Raw genomic sequence first — 15,500 nt, 5'->3', positions numbered from 1 at the left:
GAAAAACCAAGCACACTTTTTTTTTCTTTTATTATTCATATATGCATACAAGGCTTGGGTCATTTCTCCCCCCTACCCCCACCCCCTCCCTTTACCACCCACTCTGCCCCCTCCCTCTCCCCCCCACCCCCTCAATACCCAGCAGAAACTATTTTGCCCTTATTTCTAATTTTGTTGTAGAGAGAGTATAAGCTATAATAGGAAGGAACAAGGGTTTTTGCTAGTTGAGATAAGGATAGCTATACAGGGCATTGACTCACATTGATTTCCTGTGCGTGTGTGTTACCTTCTAGGTTAATTCTTTTTGATCTAACCTTTTCTCTAGTTCCTGGTCCCCTTTTCCTGTTGGCCTCAGTTGCTTTTATGGTATCTGCTTTTATCATGCCAAGCACACTTTTATGCCATATATGAATATATAAATTGATACTTACCTGTGACCTAGAAAATCAACTCCTAGGAGTTGCCCCACAGATATATTTGCACATATGCTAAGGTGGTTTAAGTACAAGATTATTTGCTTCAGCATTTTTTGTAGCAACAAAAAGATTGGAATCAAATTGGATGTTTGTTTAAAGGGGATTGGTTAAAAAATTATGATCTATTCATTAATGGAATACTATATAGTCATGAAAAATAAGCCCTTCTTTATGTATTGATATGTATTTATTCATATTGATATGATTGCCTGAATATAGTAATCAACATCAGCAAAACACAGAACTGTTGTAGTCTCTTTTACTTAGGATAGAAAATAATAGAATAATAGAAAATAATTTATATTTTCTTTCACTTAAACTATCAAGCCAGATACGGTGTTACATACCTGTAATCCCAACTACTAGGGAGGTGGAGATAGAAGGTATCATGGTTCAAGGCTAGCCCAGGCAAAAAATTAGTGAGACTCCACATCTCAACCAATAAACCAGGTGTGCTGGCATGTGCCTGTGGTCCCAGGTATATAGAAAGAATAAGTAGCAGGATCTCAGTCTGCCACCAGACCAGGCAAAAATGCAAGACCCTATCCAAAAAAATAACTAAATCCAAAAAGGGCTTGGGTCATGGCTTAAGTTATAGAGTACTTGCCTAGCAAGCAGAAGGCCCTGAGTTCAAACCCCAGTACCAAGAAAGAGAAAGAGAGACAGAGCGAGAGAATATGAATCTTTGCAAAGATTCCCAAGAGAAGTTGGGCCCAGTTGTTCTTGCCTGTAATCCCAGCACTTGGGAGGCTGAGGCAGAAAGATAACAAATCCAAAGCCAGCCTAGGCTACATAGTAGGACTGTCTTAAGACAAACAAAACAGATTAGCTAGTGCTATTGAGTGCCTCCAGGAAGTTACTGGTTAGGTAAGGAATAAGTGTGGGAAGGTTTTTTTCTACATATCCTTTTGAATTTTAAATCCTGTGAATGTATGTATTCAGAATCAATAAATAGAAGTTCAATATTAACTCATTTATGCTAATAAAACACCAACTTGTATATGAAGAAACTGTAAGACTGTAATTTTCTGTAAAAGGAAATTGTATTGATTTTAAAACATTTCACCCCCTACCTAAACGAATCCTGGCTTCTTGACCAGTGAAACAAATCTGAGCTGTCCTGAACTTCCTTGAGCAATATTATTTATAAAACCAAAATCAGTTCATGTATGAAATTCCAGAAATATAATTATCAAGGGTTCTGTCCAGCCATGTCATTTACATGATTTCTAACAGACGTTGGCTACATGGAGTCCTCTTGGTCAATACTATATGTCTGCTGATTCCTGGAGTTTACCTAATACTGTCAGTTAGTTATTTGTCCCTTATTTCTCCATCCTGACTTTCTGATAATCAACTAATCTAGGCTACAGCTTTACAGCTTCTGAAATCTTTCTCATCTTTGCCTCAATCCTGGCTTATGCTGATCTAGCTCTGGCCTATGCCTTTGTGACTTAAGCCTCCAGCAAAGCAAAGACATGGTGTCATTGTATTTCAGAAAATTCTTGAGATAGCCCTTGCAGCTATGTTTCTAGGAACTAAGTCCAGAAATACCACCCTGTTAAAGGATGCTCTTGACCTTGTGTCAATACCTACACCTCACCACTTTAGAGCAATTGATAGTTTAAAATTCACCTAGTCCATAGAATTTGAGCTGCTTTTTTCAAAATATTCACCCTAACCACCTGTACCTATCTGGTAGTAGAATCTGTGAATGGATAGATGGCTTATCTGGAAGTTAAAGTACCAGCATGCTAATGTGGTAGTATTACCCTCAGAAATTCTCTATTGAGAGAACTTTGAGAAAAGATATGATGAAGTCAGAGTGGATTCCTATATACAGTGGTGCCTGAATGAAAATAAGGCCAATTCATCACCCTGGATGTTACATAATGCCTGACAACTGCTCTCTGAGATAGGTTGCTATTGTCCCAGCCAGAGAGGTCCATACTCAGTTATAGTGCTTGTGTTAAAACAACACCCTGGATTGTAGCTTTGACTTATTTTACACTGGTCCATGACAATTTTTTGTAGTGCCATACCATTTTACTCTGCAAGATTCAGAGGACTGCTATACTCACCCCCTGAATTCCTCATGTTCTGGAACATCATCCCAGCCATGCCTCCTCCTATAACATAACCCCACCATAACACCATGATAGTTATGGTGAGTTTTTAAATTAATGGATTTCATTCCTTGTTCTGTCCCCTGTCTCTTCCATGCTCTACCACCATATTTAACTGTCTCATCATTCCTTAGATTTTTAAGCTCCTGGCTGCATCCCCAGTTATTTCGAGGTTTTGAGGGGTGAAGTTCAAGTCCAAAGGTGGCCTGTGCATAATTCAGCTCTCAAAGACTGACTTCCAGAGGTAGAATTTTAGTTTGCATTATGACTGCTCAAGTACCTCATCCCACCAAAATCCTTCAAGAGCAACTTGACCTGACCTCCAAAATCTGAGCTGTCCTGAACTTCCTCTAGCACTTCCTCTTCTACCTTGAAATTCTCCTTTAGCTGCAATTGCATCTTTTATTCCTTCTTCCCCAACATCTCTAACACAGTTAACACCAATAACCAAGGAACAAAAGGCTACCCACAAGGACCTCTAAAGTACATCCATTGTGCCAGAGATCAGAATGAAGAAAACACACACAGGTTCTAAAGAGCAAACACTGTCTAGGCATATAGAAGAATCAGCTGGGCATGGTGGGTATATCCCACACTAAGGAGGATCATGAGTTCAAGGCCAGCTTGTTTTGAAACTGTCTCAAAACAATCCAAAGCTGGAAGAAATGGAATGTGGCTCCATTAACCCTTCCCCAACTTCTACCTCCTTGTGCAATGCCCATCTAACTGAATGGGGGCGTCATTCAGACACTCTAAGACAGAGAAACTGGGTTTTTGGTATAATAGATACTGATTCTACAGTGACATGGACAGCTTTGATACATGATTCATTGGAAAAAGAATGAGCTGGAGATGTGATTGTAAGTACTCACATTTCCTTCTGGAACTCCCTAGAGTATGTTTGAATCTTCTGCAATGGAAACTTTACACTCCCATTCAGGGAAATGAAATGGGAAAAAGGCAGGGTGGAGGGTAGCAGTTATGGGATTGTATGGGTTACATCATCTCCTTTAACTATGCCTCACACCCAAACTGTAGATTGCATGCACCTGCAAAGCTCCAGCTCAGGAATGCCAGCCTCATTTTCCTACCACTCAGTCTTTCCCTCTCTTCCTAACCACTCCAATTGGCCCCTGGATCCTATGGTTTCACATATTTTGAATTTGAAACAAAACAATTTACGTTGTCACTATATTGAATGTTGCCTAAGTGATTCATGAAGGGAAAAAAGCACAAAACAATTTACGTTGTCACTATATTGAATGTTGCCTAAGTGATTCATGAAGGGAAAAAAGCTAAAAACAATGTAAGAATTCTATAACATTCATAAATCTATCATCCCATAACATGTAGAAATAGTGTCTATAATCCTAGCTACTTTGGAGGCAGAGACTGGGGGGATTGCAATTCAAGGCCAACCCGGGTAAAGAAGTTCACCAGACTCCCCACCTTAATCAATAAAGCTGGGCATATTGACTCACACCTGCATAAATAGCATAGCATAAATATGAGGATGGCAGTCCAGACCTGCCTGGCATATTAAAAAAAAATACCTAAAAAGCAAAAAGAACCGGGGTATGACTCAAGTGGTAAAGTACCTACCTAACAAGCACAAGACCTTGAGTACCCAGTACTGCCAGAAATTAATTAACTAATTAATTACGTAGGCCCAGCTATAGGAATTTTTCAAATCATAGGCAATTAATGTTTCTGCAATTACCTGCATTTTAAAATCAATTCCAGAAAAAGGCTGTTCTAGGCCAAGAAGGGCATAACTTAGGTGACTCACAAGTTACGTTTGCATGTCTCCCCAAATGGTCATGTGTTAGCAAGTTCAGAATGTGAATGTCCTTAGAAAGATGGTGGTAGTTCCATGTGTTTAGAACTCAGAACAAGGCAAATATTCAATTTGGAGATAATAGAACAACATTATCTACTGTTAGCAATAAGGCATATGTTTTTAAGTGAGGCCTATCTGTCAGAAACCCTAAAATTGACCTAAGTAGAACATTAAATATTTTTGTATTGTCATAGAATGGGCCCAGGCCCACATCTTTAGGGAGATCATCAAGGCCAAGGTGAAAACCTACCAACAGAAGCTCTTTGTGACTCACCAGGGTTGATGAATTGATGTGAGACTACAAAGATGAGATCTTGTTTCTCATCCACCTTTTCAGACCAGCAATCTCACCCAATTTTGGCCTGTTCTATGAGAAAAATGGAACTAATGAGGAAGACTATGTTTTTCTAAATGGAGAAGACAATTACCTTTTATTTATTTATTTATTTTTGTGGTACTAGGGTTTAAACTCAGGGCCTTCACCTTGAACCACTCCACCAGCCCTATTTTTGTGAAGGGTTTTTCGAGATAGGGTCTTTCAAACTATTTGCCTGGGCTGGCTTCAAACTGTGATCCTCCTGATCTCTGCCTCCTGAGTAGCTAGGATTACAGGCATGAGCCACTGGCCCCCGGCTCTATGAGTTTTTTCTTGTTGTTGTTGCTGTTACTTTATAAATGGATTTCAAAGTAAACACAATCAGGGATTTCCCATCATAGCCTTTTACCCATGTTTAGAGGTAATAAATTGCTTCAATTTACATGCCCCAATTTTTCCTCTGGTGCAGTAAAGCAACATGTAATATTTTTCCCTTCTTAAAGGGACAATTCATTGAACTCTCAACTGTTTGTTAAATCAAGATAGAAACATTAGATACCCCAAATCACCAAATCGTGAAATTACCACTGGCAGCTGGTGGCTCACACCTATAATCCTAGCTCCTTGGGAGGCTGAGATAGGGAGGCTCTAGGTTCAAGGCCAGCCCCAGGAAATAATTCGCAAAACCCCATCTCCAAACTAACCAAACCAAAATAGGCTGAGGCATGGCTCAAGCAGTAAAGCATCAGCTTTGCAAACACAAAGCCTTGAGTTCAAACCCCAGTCCCACTGAAAGAATAAATAAATGTGAAGAACTAAACAGAAAATACTTGGTCTCCAATAATTTCAAATATCTAGATTTTTTAAATTTATCAATATTTAACTGGATAATTGGCAAATCTTACTCTTTATGCATCTACTTATCCACACTAATGAACTGATAGGTTAATAAATTAATGCATACTCATCAGTCTTATTTTCAAGATATAATCATCTGTGAGGAGGAGATTTTTAAATATTGTAAATGATACCAGTTAGTGTCATAGACATTTAAACAGAATCACATAGAAACAAGGTGACCAAAACCAAATTGATTACATATTTATATCATAATTCTTAGTATAATGGCATAAAATCACACTTTGTATTTTCCTTCTTAAAAATTTGTGCAAAGTGAAAATTATAGGCTGATTGAGAAGAGTGAATGTACCTATTTTGGTTTTAGGTTGAAAATACAAATTATTTATTCCTCAATGCTAATATGCTTGCATCCATTGCTCTGGAAATGCCCCCAAAGACTTTGAGAAGGCCTCTCAGCATTGTCACTATCATAGAATGGCAGACAGAGAAAACTGGGAGTTGAGCAGAGGATATGAAATAGACCTTGCCACTTTTAGCTCTAGGTTTTTCCTACTAGACTTTTTTCCTCATGTTCTAGAAAGATCACTAATGGTCAAGTGGAATGAACACTACATGACTGACCCCTATTGAGGTTTTTACTTAAAGGAGGCTAATTTTTAACTTAAATTGTTTGAGATATGAATTCTGCAAAAAGCAATCCTCATAGTTGCCCCTCTAGAGTCTAGATGACATTAGAACAAGGCGGCCTTCAAAATTCTAAAGGGAAATCCTATCTAATCCAGAATTCCTTGTCTAGCTAAATTGACAATCAAATGTTCAGGCAGAATGAAATATTTTCTGATGCAAAGTTTCAAAAAAAATTTTCTCCAATAGGGTAGCTATGGTTGACAACAATTAATTGTACATTTCAAAATATACAAAGAAATGATAAATATATGAAGTGATAGATATACCAGTTACCCTGATCTGATCTTTGCCGTTATATAAATGTACTGAAAGGGTGACAGTACCCCATAAATGTGTACAATTATTTTATATTAATTTAAATTTTTTTAAACATATTTTAAATTTTTCTTCTTCCTGTGAACCCTCTTTTAGGAACCCCTGAAGAATATATTCACAAAATGAGGGAGTAAAGCAAGAAAGAAAACATGTAGAAAGAAAATGGGAGATTCATTACAAAGCCACCAAAAGGCAGCTCCAGGAGAGTTGTTAACGTAGATCTCTGTTTGCAGCTGTACACCTACCTGTCAGGGAAGGTAAACACTCCATATGGAAGCAGGCCAGAAGGTTCTACCCCAGAAGAGATTTCATCAGAAAAATGAAATTGATGAATATCCATTGTAGCTTAATATATTGAGAAGACATTTAGACAGCTGATGAACTCTAGAATTTTAGTGGTAATAGAAAAGCATGCAAATGGAAAAAAAAAGATTATCTTCAGGAAAAATGCATAAGAAAAGAAAGGTAATTTAGCATAATCACATAACTGAGAGTCAATAGTTTTTACACAATCAAATAAAGAAGTAAACTGATTTTTGATCAGACCAAAATTGAAATTAAGTATTGAGAGGATGGGGGAGGGGTGTAGGAAAAGAGCTATGTTGTAGGATATGAGGGCAGAAGAGCAAAACAGAAACAAATTCTCATATACTATAATGGGAATTCACCAGGTAACACCCCAAACTGAAACAAGAATAGCAACATGACTTGTTTAAAAAAAAAAATCTGTGTACAACTAGGTGGTTTCCAAATCTGTAATTTCTAACAAAATTAAAGGAAGACCAAAATGAGTAGATAGAACAAATGAGTCTGATAGAACATTAAACATCGTTTTTATTGACAGCTCTCTGTACAAGTTTTGGTATGTAACTGAGAAGTAATTTGACAATTTGTTTGACAATCCATCTTAAATTTATAGTAAAAGTTTTTTTTAAGCACTCTAACAATAGAAAATAGGGATAGAATTAGTACTAAATGTTGTGTCATTTGTGCAGTAATTTATTTATTCATGCAGACCTGAATTGATGAAAGAACCAGCTTGTTCATGACATTAAGAGGTGCATTTTCAATTAAAGTTTGTGCTTCACCCAACAATATTTCTAAAATTGGTAATATATATATACATGTGTGTGTGTGTGTGTGTGTGTGTGTGTTTTGAACAACTGTGTGTGAAAAATAATTCTAATAATGATTCAGTGTAAGTTAGCCCTTAGAATCTGTTGTCATCAGAAAATTTTAAATCTTGCTGTATATAGGCTGGAGGCATGACTCAAGCAATAGAGTACCTGCCTAGCAAGAGCAAAGCCCTGAGTTCAAACCCCAATACCAGCAAAAAAATTAATAATCTTGCAATATATAGATATCTTTGATTCAGCGAAGTATGAGAGGATGATCAATGAAAGATTCTCTAGTATAAAATTCTTTTACATTATGATAACAATTTGTTTGGAAAGTGTAATGGAGTATCCTTTTCAAGGAGAAAAGGAAACTATAAATTTCCATGTGTTAGTAAAGAAGAGTTTGTTAATATTTTTTTAAATTGAATAATGGTGATTTAGTACCATGATATTTACATACCAGTGCATGTGGCTTTTTGTTTGTTTGTTTGTTTTATTTGTTTTTGGAATGGAGTCTGATTATGTTGCTCAGGCTGGTCACAAGCTCCTGGACTTAAGCATTCCTCCTGCCTCAGCCTCCTGCGTGCTGATACCATAGGCACATGCCACTGCACATGGCCCTGTTGCATTATGTTTTGAAGAGTGGTATTACAAAATAACAAGTAGTTTTATTTTTAATGTTGCTATTCAAAAGCACTTAGACTATAAAACTCTACACATTGTATAAAAGGAGTGTATACATTGCTTTTCAGATTCTTTTAGAGGGTGTATGAGAAAAAAGACTCAAATACCACAGGGCTATACTTATGGTCTGATTTGTTCTCAGTCCTTCCTTAAATAGTTTTCTTATTTTCCTGTCTAGATTGTAAGTTTTCTTTGTGTCAGAATTATGTCCAGTTTCTTAGGTTTTTTCCCCCAGACACTTGGGGAAAGGAACATGTGAGCAAAGTAAGCAGTCATGGAACTGAATGAGGCAAGGGTTGACTTAAGCAGTCTTTGTTCCCTGGCAGTATTGTAGCTCAGGCTTGTGGATTGTATATGCATCACAGATATCACTCAGTTCTGTTCCTTTACCAGAATGGTTTTTCCATACCCAAATACAATTCCTTCCCACTCCCCACCTACTACTGATGCATGGAATTCCTTCAAATAGTGCTTAAAATATTCAGTCCACATTTATTCAAAATGCATGTATCCTTAGGAGAGGTGTCATTGACCTAGAATCTGATTAAACTAGATTCCTTCCTCAGAGCAAGCTTTTATAAAGGAGAATGAGGAGAACCAAGAGGTCACTCATCTGTGATTTACTTGTTGCCTCCTTAAAATGACTTCAGCCTATGCCAAGATTCTCTTCTTTATTGAATGATCCTGAGGCATGGGTTAGGAAGGACTTTATTAAGTCTGAAATAAGCAACCACATCAAAATCCTCATTCCTGGGGAAATGTGTGTGTGTGAGTGTGTGAGACAAGGCCCTGCTGTGTATCCCAGGCTGGCTTTGAACTCATTATGTTGTCCAAACCCCTGATTCTCTCACCTCAGCCTCCCAAGTCCTGGGATTACAGGCATGAAGCATTACACCTGGCAAAACATCATTCTTAAATAGAGAAGCACTTAGTGACTAACTGAGAAGTGAAGATAGTGTCTAGGACTAACCCTGCTAAGCCTCCAGCTTGCAGATCACCCAAAGTAAAACTAAGCAGTTAAACTAAATTTTGCATTGGGTAAGAGAATGGGTTAAAACACTTCCTTTCCTATTTCTGGTAAATCCATACAATCCAAACTTTATTGACTGCAAATTTTCTTTCCTGTGTTTTAGGGAAGATTTTAGTACAGTGCCTAGAACATAATTGATCAGTACCTATTAGTCAAATAAACAGATTTTTGAGAAGGGAAGTAACTCCTGAGGAGTAATTGAGAATAAAATTAGACTTCCCATTAGTCTAAAAATGGATTCACCAAAGATTTAATGAATCCTTGATTCATCTTTCTCTGCAGCAAGTGAAGGGGAACTTTGTTAGGCTGCAAACCTGTATCTCAGAGCTCCGCATGTTACAGAGAGAAGGTTCTTTCAGACCACAAGGCACTTCTCTGCAGTTGGCAGTACAGGATGGGCTCCAGCAGTTCAAACAATACAGCAGGCATGTGACAACAGGTGCCACTCTGCCCTACAATTTCCTGGAGGTAAGAAATGCTGACCATTAGGACCTGAAGCCATCTTCCTGTTTTGGTCCAAACAGATACTCCATTATTTATCATTTTTATATTGTTCTCTGTTTCATACATGTTGGGTGTAATTTTCAAGGCTAGATTTACAGCTCTCTGCAAGCAGAAAACATGTTTCTCTTTATCCTAAAACCTGTACAATTCTTAATATATAGCTAAGTATCAAAAAGAGCTGGAAAAATAGGGACTGAGTAAATTATAAGGAAAAACAAATAAAAATAAAATCTAAACATGCAATCTGCCTCTGGATTTTTGGAACTTGCAATGCAAACATTAAACTGCCTGGATTGGTTCTATATATATATACCTGAGTATCCTTAAGAATTTGCAATTGTCTTTAATCAAATCTTGGCATCAAATTGAATAAATTATTTTGGAATTTGCAAATATAAAAATTGCTGCTATTCCTACTGCCAGACTAAGATGATTTTTAGAATATAAATAAATTTTGACTGGACACTCCATGGATGCATAAATGAGTGTGACTTAAAATACTGTCAGTGCCAGGATCAGTGACTTGCGCCTGTAATCCTAGCTACTTGAGGAGACTGAGATCAGGAGGATTCCAATCAAGGCCAGCAAATAGTTCTCAAGGTTCCATTTCCAAAATAACCAGCACAAAATGGGCTGGAGGTGTGGCTCAAGTGTTCAAGGCAGTTCTTGCCTTGCAAGCCTGGAGCTCTGAGTTCAAGTCCCAGTTATACACACACACACACACACACACACACACACACACACACACACACACATCACTGTTAGCCTCCCAGAACCTCAGGCAGACCCTTTTTTTTTCTCTCTTTTTCCTTTTCTCTTCCTTTGATGAGAGAACGACTGAACTACAACCTCATGCTGAAAGACTTACTGAAACTGTACTGCATTTGAACTTGGATATTTTGTTGTGTTTTGGTTTTTTTGTTTATTTTGGTTTTTTTGGTTTTTTTCCCCTTTGATGAGACAACAACTGAACTACTTCTGAGACACCATCTCCAGGATTGGAGGCTGAGGGACTAACACCAAAATTATTAAGACTGAAACTTTATTGCATTTGAACTTGGGGATTTTTTTTTAATCCTCTCCCTGTTGCCAGTTTAGCTTACTGTTGATTAGTACACTATCTCTCCCTGTTTATTTCTTCGACAATGGTTTTTTTTATTGTTTGTTTTGTTTTGTTTTTACTTGTTTGTTTGTTGTTCCCATTTTCTTTACCTTCTCTGCTTTCTCTCTCCTCTCACCCTTCCATTCTAGATATCACTATTGTTATTATTACAAGCTAGAAAATATTTAAATGTACACAGTACAGGGACACTAACAATAGCAAGGGCAATGATGGGAAGATGGAAAAAAAAGGGAAACCAGTTTCCCCCCAGCAATAAATTAGTACAGGAACCAGAAGGAAATGAAGAAAACAGATACCCAGATCCAGACTCCAACAAAACGAAGATGTTTATCTATGCCAAAGAACCCAGTGAAGCCCACAAGAACAATCTGAAAGAAGAAATCCTGCAAGTACTCAATGAGAATTTTATAGAGATGATACTGGATATGGTCAACCAAAATGTGCAGGAGACACTCAAGAAATTCCAAGACAACACAAATAGAGAATTTGAGAAAGCACAAGAACAAATAAAAGAAACAATAGAAGCACTGTATAAACACCAAAGTGAAACAAAGAACACGATTAATAAAGAGATAAGTGAACTCAGGTCAAAAATAGAAATATTAAAGAGGAAGTGACTCAGGATATGGAAAACCTCAGAAAAAAGAATGAAACAGAAATGCAAAACAAAATAGAAGGCCAATCCAGCAGAATAGAACAAGCAGAAGGCAGAATCTCAGAACTCAAAGATGAAATGGTAATTAAAGGAAAAACCAAAGACAACTCAAGACCTGTGAAAAGAAAATGCAAGAACTCACTGACTCCATCAAAAGACCAAACCTGAGAATCATGGGCATTGAAAAAGGAGTAGAGGTGCAAGCAAAGAGAATGCTTAATATATTCAACAAAATAATTACAGAAAATTTCCCAAATCTAGAGAAATCTGTGCCCATACAGTGCACGAGGCCTCCAGAACACCAAAAAGACCTGACCAAAATAGAACTACTCCACGACATATTATCATTAAAACAACAAGTACACAGACTAGAGAAAGAATATTGAAGACTGTAAGAGAAAAAACAAAAAACATACAAAGGTAACCCATCAAAATCACAGCAGACTTCTCAACAGAAATATTAAAAGCAAGAAGAGCTTGGGGTGAGGTATTCCGGGCACTGAATGAAAATAACATCAACCCTAGGATACTATACTCAGCAAAACTATCATTCAAAATAGATGGAGCAATAAAAGTCTTCTGTGATAAGCAGAAACTAAAACAATATGTGATCACAAAGCCACCACTAAAAAAGATTCTTCAAGGGATTCTGCATACAGAAAGTGAAACCTAACATAACCATGAAAGGGCAGGAAGTACCAAACTACAGGAAAAGAAAAAGCAAGAAAGTAGAGAGTAACATCGATTTAGATACACACAATCAAACCTTCAAACAACTAAGACAACTAAATGACAGGAATCACCACATACCTATCAGTACTAACACTTAATGTTCATGGACTTAATTCCCCCATCAAAAGGCACCACAACCAAGTAGGCTTCATCCCAGGAATGCAGCAGTGGTTCAACATACGAAAATCAATAAATGTAATAAAACACATTAACAGAAGCAAAGACAAAAACCACTTGATCATCTCAATAGATGCAGAAAAAGCCTTTGATAAGATCCAACACCATTTCATGATAAAAGCTCTAAGAAAACTTAGAGCTTTCTTAGAAGCTCTAAGGAAAGTACCTCAACATTATGAAAGCTGCATATGACAAACCTACAGCCAGCATTATACTTAATGGTGAAAAACTGAAACCATTCCTTCTAAAATCAAGAACTAGACAAGGTTGCCCACTATCTCCACTCCTATTCAACATAGTACTGGAATTCCTAGCCAGAGCAATTAGGCAAGAAGAAGGAATGAAAGGAATACAAATAGGTAAAGAAACTGTCAAAATAGCCCTATTTGCAGATGATATGATCCTATACCGTAAAGACCCAAAAAACTCTACTCAAAAGCTCCTAGACACCATCAACAGCTATAGCAAGGTAGCAGGATATAAAAATCAACATAGAAAAATCATTAGCATTTCTGTATACTAATAATGAACAAACTGAGAAAGAATATATGAAAACAATTCCATTTATAATAGCCTAAGAAAAATCAAATACCTAGGTGTAAACTTAACAAAGGATGTGAAGGACCTCTACAAGGAAAACTATAAACCTCTGAAGAAAGAGATTGAGGAAGACTATAGAAAGTGGAGAGATCTCCCATGCTCATGGATTGGTAGAATCAACATAGTAAAAATGTCTATATTCCCAAAAGTAATCTACATGTTTTATGCAATTCCCATCAAAATCCCAATGACATTCATCAAAGAGATTGAAAAATCTACCGTTAAATTTATGTGGAAACAAAAGAGGCCACGAATAGCCAAGGCAATACTCAGTAAAAGGAACAACACTGGAGGTATCACAATACCCGACTTCAAACTATATTACAAAGCAATAACAAAAAAAACCAGCATGGTACTGGCACACAAACAGACATGAAGACCAGTGGAACAGAATAGAGGACCCGGATATGAAGCCACACAACTATAACCAACTTGTCTTTGACAAAAGCACTAAAAATATACAATGGAGAAAAGACAGCCTCTTCAACAAAAACTGCTGGGAAAACTGGTTAGCAGTCTGCAAAAAACTGAAACTAGATCCATGTTTATCACTCTATACCAGTATTAACTCAAAATGGATCAAGGACCTTAATATCAGACCCCAAACTCTAAAGTTGATACAGGAAAGAGTAGGAAATACTCTGAAATTAATAGGTATAGGCAAGAATTTTCTCATGGAACCCCAGCAGCTCAGCAACTAAGAGATAGCATAGATAAATGGGACTTCATAAAACTAAAAAGCTTCTGCTCAAAAAAAGAAATGACCTCTAAACTGAAGAGAACACCCACAGAGTGGGAGAAAATATTTGCCAGCTGCACATCAGACAAAGGACTGATAACCAGAATATATAGGGAACTTAAAAAAATAAATTTTCCCAAAATTAATGAACCAATAAAGAAATGGGCAAGTGAACTAAACAGAACTTTCTCAAAAGAAGAAATTCAAATGGACAAAAAACACATGAAAAAATGCTCACCATCTCTAGCAATAAAGGAAATGCAAATTAAAACCACACTAAGATTCCACCTCACCCCTGTTAGAACAGCCATCATTAGCAACACCACTAACAACAGGTGTTGGTGAGGATGCAGGGGAAAAAGGAACCCTCTTACACTGCTGGTGGGAATGTAAACTAGTACAACCACTCTGAAAAAACATTTGGAGGCTACTTAAAAAGCTAAACATTGATCTACCATATGGTCCAGCAATACCACTCTTGGTGATATACCCAAAAGAATGTGACACAGGTTACTCCAAAGACACCTGCACACCCATGTTTATTGAAGCACTATTCACAATAGCCATGTATGGAAACAGCCAAGATGCCCCACTACTGACTAATGGATTAAGAAAATGTGGTATTTATACACAATGGAATTTTATGCAGCCATGAAGAAAAACGAAATGTTATCATTCACATGTAAATGAATGGAATTGGAGAACATCATTCTGAGTGAGGTTAGCGTAGCCCAAAAGACCAAAAATTGTATATTCTCCTGTATATGCAGACATTAGATCAAGGGTAAACACAACAAGGGGACTGGACTTTGATCACATGATAAAGTGAGAGCACACAAGGGAGGTATGAGGATAGGTAAAACACCCAAAAAACTAGATAGCATTTGTTGCCCTCAACGCAGAGAAACTAAAGCAGATACTTTAAATCGACAGAGGTCAATAGGAGAAAGGGACCAGTAACTAGAGAAAAGGTTAGTTCAAGAAGAATTAACTTAGAAGGTAACACACATGTACAGGAAAGCAATGCAAGTCAAATACCTGTATAGCTATCCTTATCTCAACTAGCAAAAGCCCTTGGTCCTTCCTATTATTGCTTATATTCTCTCTTCAACAAAACTAGAGATAAGGGCAAAATAGTTTCTGCCGGCTAGTGAGGTGTTAGGGGGGTAAGGGAGGGAGTGGGGAGTGGGGGGTAAGGGAGGGGGTGAGGGGAAGGGGGGAGAAATGACCCAAACATTGTATGCACATATAAATATAATAAAAAAAGAAAAAAATTGCATGGGACTTCTGGTTTTCTTCATATAAAGAACTTGGAAGTAAGCATTTCAGCCTACTATTAAGAAAATATTAATAAACTGAAAAGTCCACAACTCTGTTTAGATCCTTGAGGGAAGTTAGGTCACAGGGGCAAACCACTGCCTCCCAAATTTGAGAATTAGCAGGCAGATAAACAGAATCACAACATACTGAAGCAGAATCTCCACAAGAACCAGTGCTAGAATAGGAAATACTGAACT

The 15,500-nt window shown here is 37.3% G+C and overlaps 1 long non-coding RNA gene across 2 annotated transcripts in view; it reads left to right on the top strand.

The window, feature by feature from the left end:
• The window catches only part of LOC141414845 (uncharacterized), a 45,598-nt gene that overhangs the window by 22,665 nt on the left and 7,433 nt on the right, over positions 1-15,500 (top strand). For both annotated transcript variants that reach the window (XR_012439767.1, XR_012439768.1), the window contains exon 3: positions 9,736-9,921. This is a non-coding gene — a long non-coding RNA (uncharacterized lncRNA). The remainder of the gene's footprint in view (positions 1-9,735; positions 9,922-15,500) is intronic.

The sequence above is a fragment of the Castor canadensis genome, chromosome 12, assembly GCF_047511655.1.
Source record: "Castor canadensis chromosome 12, mCasCan1.hap1v2, whole genome shotgun sequence".
Lineage (NCBI taxonomy): Eukaryota > Metazoa > Chordata > Mammalia > Rodentia > Castoridae > Castor > Castor canadensis.
The sequence above is the reverse complement of the archived record's forward strand: the minus strand, read 5'-3'. Positions and strand labels throughout refer to the sequence as shown.